The sequence below is a fragment of the Sarcophilus harrisii genome, chromosome 1 (genome assembly GCF_902635505.1).
Source record: "Sarcophilus harrisii chromosome 1, mSarHar1.11, whole genome shotgun sequence".
Lineage (NCBI taxonomy): Eukaryota > Metazoa > Chordata > Mammalia > Dasyuromorphia > Dasyuridae > Sarcophilus > Sarcophilus harrisii.
The window spans coordinates 352,649,970-352,659,482 of record NC_045426.1 but is presented as its reverse complement, the minus strand read 5'-3'; positions in this window follow the sequence as shown (position 1 = coordinate 352,659,482).

The following is a 9,513-nucleotide window of genomic DNA, read 5'->3' as shown; positions in this document are numbered from 1 at the left end:
TTTCAGATTTTTCTGACAGCATCCTGCTCACCATTTCTTATAGAACAATAATATTCCTTCATAATTACATACCACAACTTATTCCCCAACTGAGGGACAGCCCCTCAATTTTTAATTCTTTGCCCTGAGAAAAGAGATATTATATTTAAAAAAGAACTCTCTCTCTCTCTCTGTCTCTCTGTCTCTCTCTCTCTCTCTCTCTCTCTCTCTCTCTCTCTCTCTCTCTCTGTGTGTCTCTCTGTGTGTGTCTCTGTCTCTCTCTCTCTGTGTGTCTCTCTGTCTCTCTCTCTGTGTCTCTGTCTCTGTCTCTCTGTCTCTCTCTCTCTCTCTCTGTCTTTCTTTCTCTCTGTAGATATACATATATAGAGAGATTCTTTCCCTTTTTTAATATCTCTTTTGGAATTCATGCTTAGTGGTGGTATTTTTAGGTCAAAGGATATACATGATTTTATAATCCTTTGGGCACAGATTATATCTTTTAATCGTTTATCAATTGAGGAATGGCTCTTTTTTCTTTTTTTTTTAAATAAATTTGACTCAATTCTCTATACATTTGAGAAATGAAGCATTCATCAGAGAATCAGGTCCCATTTCTTATACATATTAGACCCTGGAAAGCCACTAAAGACCCCCTTGATATTCTCTCTCATATTCTGTTCCCAGAGAAGGAGACAGCCAAGCCTGAGGAAGACCAGAATCTGAATTTAGGACAGTGGATGGTCTTGGAGAAAGGTCAGCATTTTATCCTGAGGGATAGTGGAAGAATCATAGGTATTGGTCTGGTCACTAACATGTCAGTTATGACTGGAGACAACAAAGACATTAAGTGGAACTGAGCCCAACACTTTCCCTCTTTTCTTCCTCAATACCTCATTGGCCTGAGCCAAGAAGCTCAAGTTTAGAAATAGAAAATAGTGTTTAAGCTACTCTTGGCCATCTACAGCAACAATATATGCTGGAATTTATGGGACTACAAGTTGCAGGAGAAAATAAAATGTTGCATGAATGGTAGAATACAGTAGGTGTAGGATCTTACTGGTGTACAGATTTTTAAAATTGTGCTGTGTACAAATCAATAACAATGTTGTAGGATGAGCAGCTATGAATGATTTTGCTATTCTCAGCAATACAATGATCCAAGACTACTCTGAAGGACTTTTGGTGAAAAATGCTACCCATACCAGAGAAAGAACTGATTATATTTGAAAAGAGACGGAAGCATTTTTTTTTACTTTATTTTTCTGGAGGTTTTGTGTGTGTGTGTGTGGTGGTGGAGATGTGCATTTTCTTTTGCAGCATAACTTTTATGGAACTGTTTTGGATAACTTCACATGTATCTTCTCAATGGGGTTGAGAGGAAGGGAGAGAATCTGGAATTCAAAGTTTTAAAAACAAACGTTACAAATTGTTTTCCATGTAATTGAGGAAATTTTTTTTTAATTTATATTAACAAATAAATGATTCAGTACTGATTAGTCTTTGTACCACCAGGGGGGAAAAAAGTCTTTCAGTGACCCTGGACTATTTATAATTATAGTATACATATATTTATTTATTTATACAAAATATACTTATAATTATAAATGATAAAGCAGGTGCTGATTTGCATTACCACAATAATAATATCCAGCAGCTTCATAGGGCATTAAAATTTGCAAAGCACTTTTCAAATGTCTTATTTTATCTTCATAACAGCTCTTGAGGTAGGTGCTTTTATCACTATTGTACAAATGAGGAAGTTGAGACAAATAGGAGTTGTCATGTTAGCTAATAAGTATCTGAGTCTGGATTAGAACTCAAGTCCTCCTGACTCCAGGCCTAGAGCTCTATCCACTATATCACCTTGCTCAATTTGTAGAAGGGGTTTTGCATCTAACTGATATTCCATATCTGGTCAAAAGTTTTTAAAAAGATTAAATCACTTGTGCAATATACTAGTGGAAAAGTCTAGCAGAAAATTAAAGCTATAGGCTAGTTGTAAAAATTTGAAAGCCATCTACATAAAAGTGTTCACTGAACACGTATGAGTAGATGAGATCATCAAATGTATAGAGCGCATATAGAAAGACAAAAAGAAAGTCTAGAATAGAGTCTTAGGGGTCAGAAAGAGGACAATAATCACCAAAGACAATCATTAAAGAATAATCAAATGCTAAGGAAAGAAAGAAGTATAGAGAGAGACCAAAGGAGAAGATGCTCTCTAAAAGGAATAGGAATCGGTAGCATCAAATGTTGCAGAAAGCTTAAAAAAGAAAATGTCAGAGATTAGATTTATTAATTAGCATCTTATTGATGAACTTCAAGACAGAAGTTTGAATAGCAATAGGATCACAAATGCAGGTTTAAGAGTTTAAGAATATGACATTAAAAGTAAATTTGGCTTTGCATAGCTTTTGACCTAGGAGTGTTTCTACTGGGCTTATATCCCAAAGAGATCTTAAAGAAGGGAAAAGAACCTGTACGTGCAAGAATGTTTGTGGCAGCCCTCTTTGTAGGGGCTAGAAACTGGAAAATGAATGGATGCCCATCAATTGAGAATGGCTGAATAAGTTATGGTATATGAATGTTATGGAATATTATTGTTCCGTAAGAAATGACCAGCAGGATGATTTCAAAAAGGCCTGGAGAGACTTACATGAATTGATGCTGAGTGAAATGAGCAGGACCAGAAGATCATTATATATTTCAACAACAATACTATATGATGATCAGCTCTGATGGATCAGGCTCTTTCCAACAATTAGATGATTCAGGCCAGTTCCAATGATTTTGTGATGAAGAGAATCATCTACACCCAAAGAGAGGATTGTGGGAAGTGAGTGTGGACTACAACATAGCATTTTCATTCTTTTTGTTGTTGTTTGCCTGCATTTTGTTTTCTTGCTCACTTTCTTTCCTTTTTGATCTTATTTTCCTCGTACAACAAGAGAATTGTATAAATATGTTTACACATACTGGATTTAACATATATTTTAACATGTTTAACATATACTGGATTGCTTGCCATTTAGAGGAGGAGGTAGGGGGAAAGAGGGGAAAATCTGAAACACAAGGCTATGCAAGGGTCAACACTGAAAAATTATTCATGCATATGTTTTGAAAATAAAAAGCTTTAAAAAAAAGAAAGTAAATTAGGATGTTGTTTTCCCCAAGACAAAAACTATGTTAAAAATCCTGAAGACCAAAAAGGCAGCATCTGCAGTTATTTTCCACCTTCCAGAGAGTCAAGACAGCTTGGTTTTAATAAGAGTTTAATAGGTTTAATAGGAGATTATGCACAAAGGGCTAACAAACTATATGTTATCCTTTGATCCAGAAGTCTCACTACTAGGTTTGTATGCCAAAAAGATCATAAAAGAGGGAAAAGGACCCACATATACAAAAAGGTTTATAGCATCTGTTTTTGTACTGGTAAGGAATTGAAAATTGAGTGGGTGCCCATCAATTGGGGAACAGCTGAATAAGTTATGGTGTTTTGATGTAATAAAATATTATTATTCTATTAGAAATGATGAGCGGGCTGATTTCAGAAAAACCTGCAAAGACTTACATGAACTGATGCTGAGTGAAATGAATAGAACCAGGAGATCATTGTATAGCAACAACAAAGATTATGTGATGATCAACTGTGATAGAATTGACTCTTCTCAGATATGCAGTGATTCAAGACAATTCTAATAGAACTGGGATGGAAAATTCCATCCACATCCAGAGAGAGCCCTATGAAAACTGACTGTAGATCAAAGCATAGTATTTTTACCTCCTTTTTGTTTGCTTGCTTGCTTTTTCTTTATCATATTTTTTTCCCTTTTGGTGTGATTTTTCTTGCACAACATGACAAATATGGAAATATATTTTAAAGTATTGCACATGTTTAGCCTATATCAGATTCCTTGCTGTCTTGGGGAGGAGGCAAATAAGAAAGAGAAGGAGAAAAATTTAGAACATGACGTCTTACAAAAAATGAATGTGGAAAAAATGTGGAAAAATAAAATCTAATGAGAAAAAAAATAGTCTAAGGAACCTTAGGAAAGAATTCCTAGGAAGAAGAAGTTATCAAATCATCATTGAGTTTTCCTTTGAGCACCTGGTCAGTTATAAAGAAAGCTGAAGACACCAGCACCCTGATATTCATTGTAGATATCAAGTCCAAAAACCTGTGACCCAAGACAACATATCTATCTTTCGCAACAGAGAGGAAAAGCCCAATGATGACTAACTTGTTCCAGACCACAATGCTTTGAATGATGCCATTTATTGTAGTCTAAAAGTCTATTCTTATCTAGCCTTTCTTTGCCCATGTATCTAGATATTTAAAAGTTATCTCTTTTATAAGAACGTTAAGTTCCATTAATGTAGGGACTATTTTCCCCTCCTTTGTATCTCTTATCTTTAGTACGATGCTTTACACATAATGTGTTTAATAAATGCCTATTGACTGATAGTGTAGAGGAAATGTATAACACCTATGTGCTGTTTGAAGGAAATAATCTTCTTTCCAGAAATAATAACCTTAGTGGTCAAAGAAGAGGAGTGGGGCTACATGATTGAATAAAATAAAGGCAGATCCTCAGTCTGTATTCTATTCTTATCCTAGATGTGGGGTTGCCCTGAATCCACAGGTATATGCTTGAAAATAATTGCAACTGGTTGTGGAACTAGAGACCTATTATTGAAGGTGAACCCTGATACTGACAACGGCATTTAGATGTATTTTGCTGGTAAATGTTTAACAATGGACTCTCTGGGGAAGAAATGTATGCACAACAGACTTTTACATTTAATCCTCATTATTAGCATTCGCTACATCACTTTCTTAAGTCTAAACAATCAACAAAATAATCTATCAAACCTGGATTTGTAGTTTGCTGACTCTTAAGGTGTAAATGCTCACACTGAAAATTTGATAATTGGGAGCCAATGTGAGCTAGCTCCAACATAACTTTGCATATAGATGACCAAAGCTAAAATTTACCCTGTAGCAAGAAAACATTGTCAGTGACAATGGATGAGACTCAAGGGCTGATTGTCACTCTGGATCAGGTCAGACTTAAGGGAGATCAGACGCACTTATACAATGACTAGCTCAGGTAACCACTTGACCTTGCTCCCACTCCAGAGGTAATGGTGTGGAAGGCTGTAAGCTTTTTGATCAAGTCTTCAAAAATCTCAAGTACAAATTTGCTTCCTCTCTTGTATCCATCTCTTTGACAAATATATACACAGCAGCTGAGACAAGAAAAATTCCAATCTCTGCTTATGTTTGAGCTCCCATCTCTCTCTCCACAACATCCCCCCCTGGATGTTAATACAATATTTATTAAGGCCTAAATAGTACCCTAAGTGCACATGTTGATTTAGAGTGATGAAGTGTCTCAAAGCAAAGAACACAAACTCAACCTTAAAGTAGAAAACACTCTCCCCACCCACCCACCCCAAGGACAAATAGATACATCATTAGCTAAAGACCAAAGCTAGCTAATGTTTCCAACAGGGAAGAACAATTTATTCATTAGGGTACTCTTTACACATCTATTGTCAAGGGCTATTATTCATTTTTTTTAAGGGAGATATTCTGTTCTTTTAAATTCATCAGTGAATATGAGGTAATGAATAATTTTTAAAATTTTTTTCATCAGTGCTTTCTTAGGAAAGGAATTTGTGATGTAGTCAGTCACATAAGGAATCTTTAAAATGGAAATACAAATAAACACAAAGTTATGAATTTGCCAATTTTCCCCCCACAGCTGTTTAGATAGAGCATTTATATTCAATATGTAAAAATACTAACACTCTTATTCTTCTCTATAGGTTTGTGGGTTTTTTAAAGAGCACTTAAAATTTTTTAAATTTTAAAAATAAAAATAGCACTTGTGGAGCAAGAATCTACATTATTGTCACTTCTGTTTTTCTCATCTCATAATAAAATGAATTGAAGTTAGCAAGAGACCTGGGTTCTAATCCCAACTTTATCACTAATAAGCTCTGTGACCCTAAATGAGTCACAATTCTTAATATGTCTTAAATTTCATTGTTTAAAAATGGGAATAATGAGATTTTATTAAAAGAAAAGTAGTAATTATAAATTAGTGAGGACAATTGCAAGACAAAAATAACAATAAAAAACTTAAATGGGAATAATATTACCTGCCCAATTTCACAAGGTTGTTGGAGAGATGAAATAGGATAGAAATCAACTAGTTGTCATAATATTTGTGACTATAAAGGAAGCCAGGAAAACATGAGTTCAAATCCTGCCTTTGACCTTCGTTAACTGTAATCCTTAGCAAATTATCTAACCTCTCTCAATCTAAATTCACCCAATAAAATGTGGATAGGTCATTGTGAGGATCAAATAATGAAAATCATAAAATGCCATCTTGATAAAGTTTGTTGAATTGTTTAAGTCATGTCTGACTCTGTGTGACCCCATTTCCTAGCAAGAGTACTGGAATAGTTTGCTATTTCTTTCTCCAGCACATTTTACAAATGAAGAAACAGGGCTAGTAAGTGTCTAAGGATGAATTTGAATTCAGGAGGATTAGTCTTCCTGGTTCTAAATACAATATTCTATTTACTGAGCCATCTAGCTGCCCCATTTTATGATAGCTAATATTGTTACTATTATATCACTATTATATACATGCCAGATATTACTTAAACTGCATTATAATCTTTAAAGACCAAGTAACATAAAATTAGTTCCAACTTGTGTAATAATGAATCCCACAAATTGGCTCATTATTTCAATTTACACTGAAATTTTCCATTAGACTGAAACCAATTACCACATTTTACATAATTATAACTTTGAATAACTTTATAAAAGTGAATACATATGACTACTTCATGGGATGTGGTTTTTTTTCACTAATGGGGATTTAGCTGTACCTTCTGATCCATACCTGACACAGCAGATATTTGGCAGATGTTTTTATAAAAAAAAGCTGTTGGTTACCATGGACAGAATGAATTTGATGGAAGGTGAACTTGAAACTAGAAGTAGGTGGACCTGTTTCCCAAAGAGATCATAAAAAGGGAAAAGGACCCACATGTACAAAAATATTTGTGGCATTCCTTTTTATAGTGCCAAGGAACTGGAAACTGAGTGGATGCCCATCAGTTAGAGAATGTCTGAATAAGTCTGGTAAATGAATGTTATGGAATATTATTGATCTATAAGTAATAATCAGCAGGATGATTTCAGAGAAGCCTGAAGAGACTTACATGAACTGATGCTAAATGAAATGAGCAGAACCAGGAGATCATTATACGTTTCAACAACAATACTACATGATGATCAATTCTGATGGATGTGGCTCTCTTCGACACTGAGATGATTCAGGCCAGTTCCAACAGACTTATGATGGAGAGAGCCATCTGCATCCAAAGAGAGGAGTGTGGGGATTGAGTGTGGATCACAACACAGTATTTTAACCTTTTTTGTTATTTGTTTGCTTTTTGTTTTCTTTCTCTTTTTTCCTTTTTTGACGTTATTTTTCTTGTAGGCATGAGAATTGTGGAAATATATAGAAGAATTGCACATACTTAACACATATTAGATTACTTGCTGTCTAGGTGGGGGGAGGAGAAGGAGAAAAATTTGGACACAAGGTTTTGCAAGGGTGAATGCTGGAAACTATCTGCATATATTTTGAAAATGAAAAGCTCTTATTTAAAAAAAAAAAAAAGAAACTAGAAGTAGGGAAAATACAACTAAAAATTAGGTTACAGCAGCAACCTACAAGGTAGGTGGCAAGAGCCAGGTCTTAGTGTGTGTGTGATTAGTGTGATTAAAGGGTATTGAAAAATGTATAGCAAATTGATAACTAAAGATAGAAAATAAGAGAAACAGAAGCATCAAAGGTTCAAACCAGGATTTTTGGAAGAATGGGGATGCTCTTGGCAGAATTCCAGAATTTGAGGTAACACTGCTTTGGGGTTAAGCTAATGAGTTCAATTTAGGGCAGGTAGATTTGCAATACACACATGCAGTAAAGACATCTTATAATTAGTAACATGTCCACAACATGTCTTTTACCTATTCCTTTCTGTTTACTCAAACAAACACTACTGATGTGCTTACCACTTATCACAACCCTTTACAATAACTTCCTAATTGGTCACCCTTATTTTAGATTCTCTAATTCTCTATTTCATCCTTCTCCACATAAATGCCAAAGTGATTTTTCTAAAGCATAAGTCTATTTGAATCACTCTAACATTCCATAAGCTCCAGAGGTTCCCTCTACGCCCCTAGAATCAAATTAGAAACGCTGTTGGGGAAAGCCCTTTGCAACCTGACCCCAATCTACCTTTACAAGCTCACTCCCATTATTTACCTTGATGCATCCTATGATATATGTATACCTAGCTGCCCTAACAACAGCAAACAATAACTTTATGGCTTATCAAAGTGGCATTCTTGCAATTTGTCATATAGTACGTAAAACATTCTATTTCCATGCTTTTGTATTAGTTGTCTCCTGTATCTGAAATGTACTTCCTCCACTCCTCTATCTCTTAGAATAGTTTCCTAAAAATCTTATATCATGGCTTCCTCCTACATAAGGACTTTCCAGGGTTTCTCTACTCATAAATCCCTTGTATTTACTTTATGTGTACGTGTGTTTATGGGGTGGGGGGAGAGAGAGAGAGAGAGAGAGAGAGAGAGAGAGAGCAAGCTAACATTTATATAGTGTTTAGTATGTACTAGGTACTATGCTAAGTACTTCACAGTATTATCTCCCTTAAAACAATAATACCAGGAGGTATTGTTACCTCCTATTATCATTTCTATTTTGCATATGAGAAAACTAAGGCAAATAAAGGTTAGTTGATTTGCTAATACTAGAATACTTTTGTTTTCTAAGATACTAGAATTCAGATCCAGTATCTGAAGCTGGATTTAAACTCAGATCTTCCTGACTCTAGACCAAGCAATCTATCCACTGTACTATCTAGCTGCCTAATATATACATATATATATATGTGTGTGTGTGTGTGTAATATAGGCATGTATATTTGCATAAAATAGTCAATGAATATCATTGAGCATTTACTATATACAACCTTTGATAATAAATATCAAATGAAGCATAAAATAGGGGAAAATGTATGCTCACCAATAGGATTTATAACAATAATAGAGGAAATCCAGTGCAGAATCCAGGTGAAGTAAAAATTCCCAGTGGATGATGAAGTCTTCCATGTGTTCTTGTTTTCAGATGAAATTGTGCTGATGACATCATGCCTGAGAACATTGTAAAACCTTCTGAAAGAAATTTGTAGTCACTCAAAGGAGTTTGGGCTGACTATCTACATGGGAAAAAACAAACACATAAAATCTGTCTATTGTACAGATTTCAACTCGCATCTGGATGAACATTCTGTAGAACTTGTCCATCAGTATGTCTACCTAGGGCAGACTACACAAATTGGACAATGAGTTGAGTCTAGAATTGATTTTTTTAAAAAAAGGAAAACAAGATGGATTACTTTAAAAAAAACTGC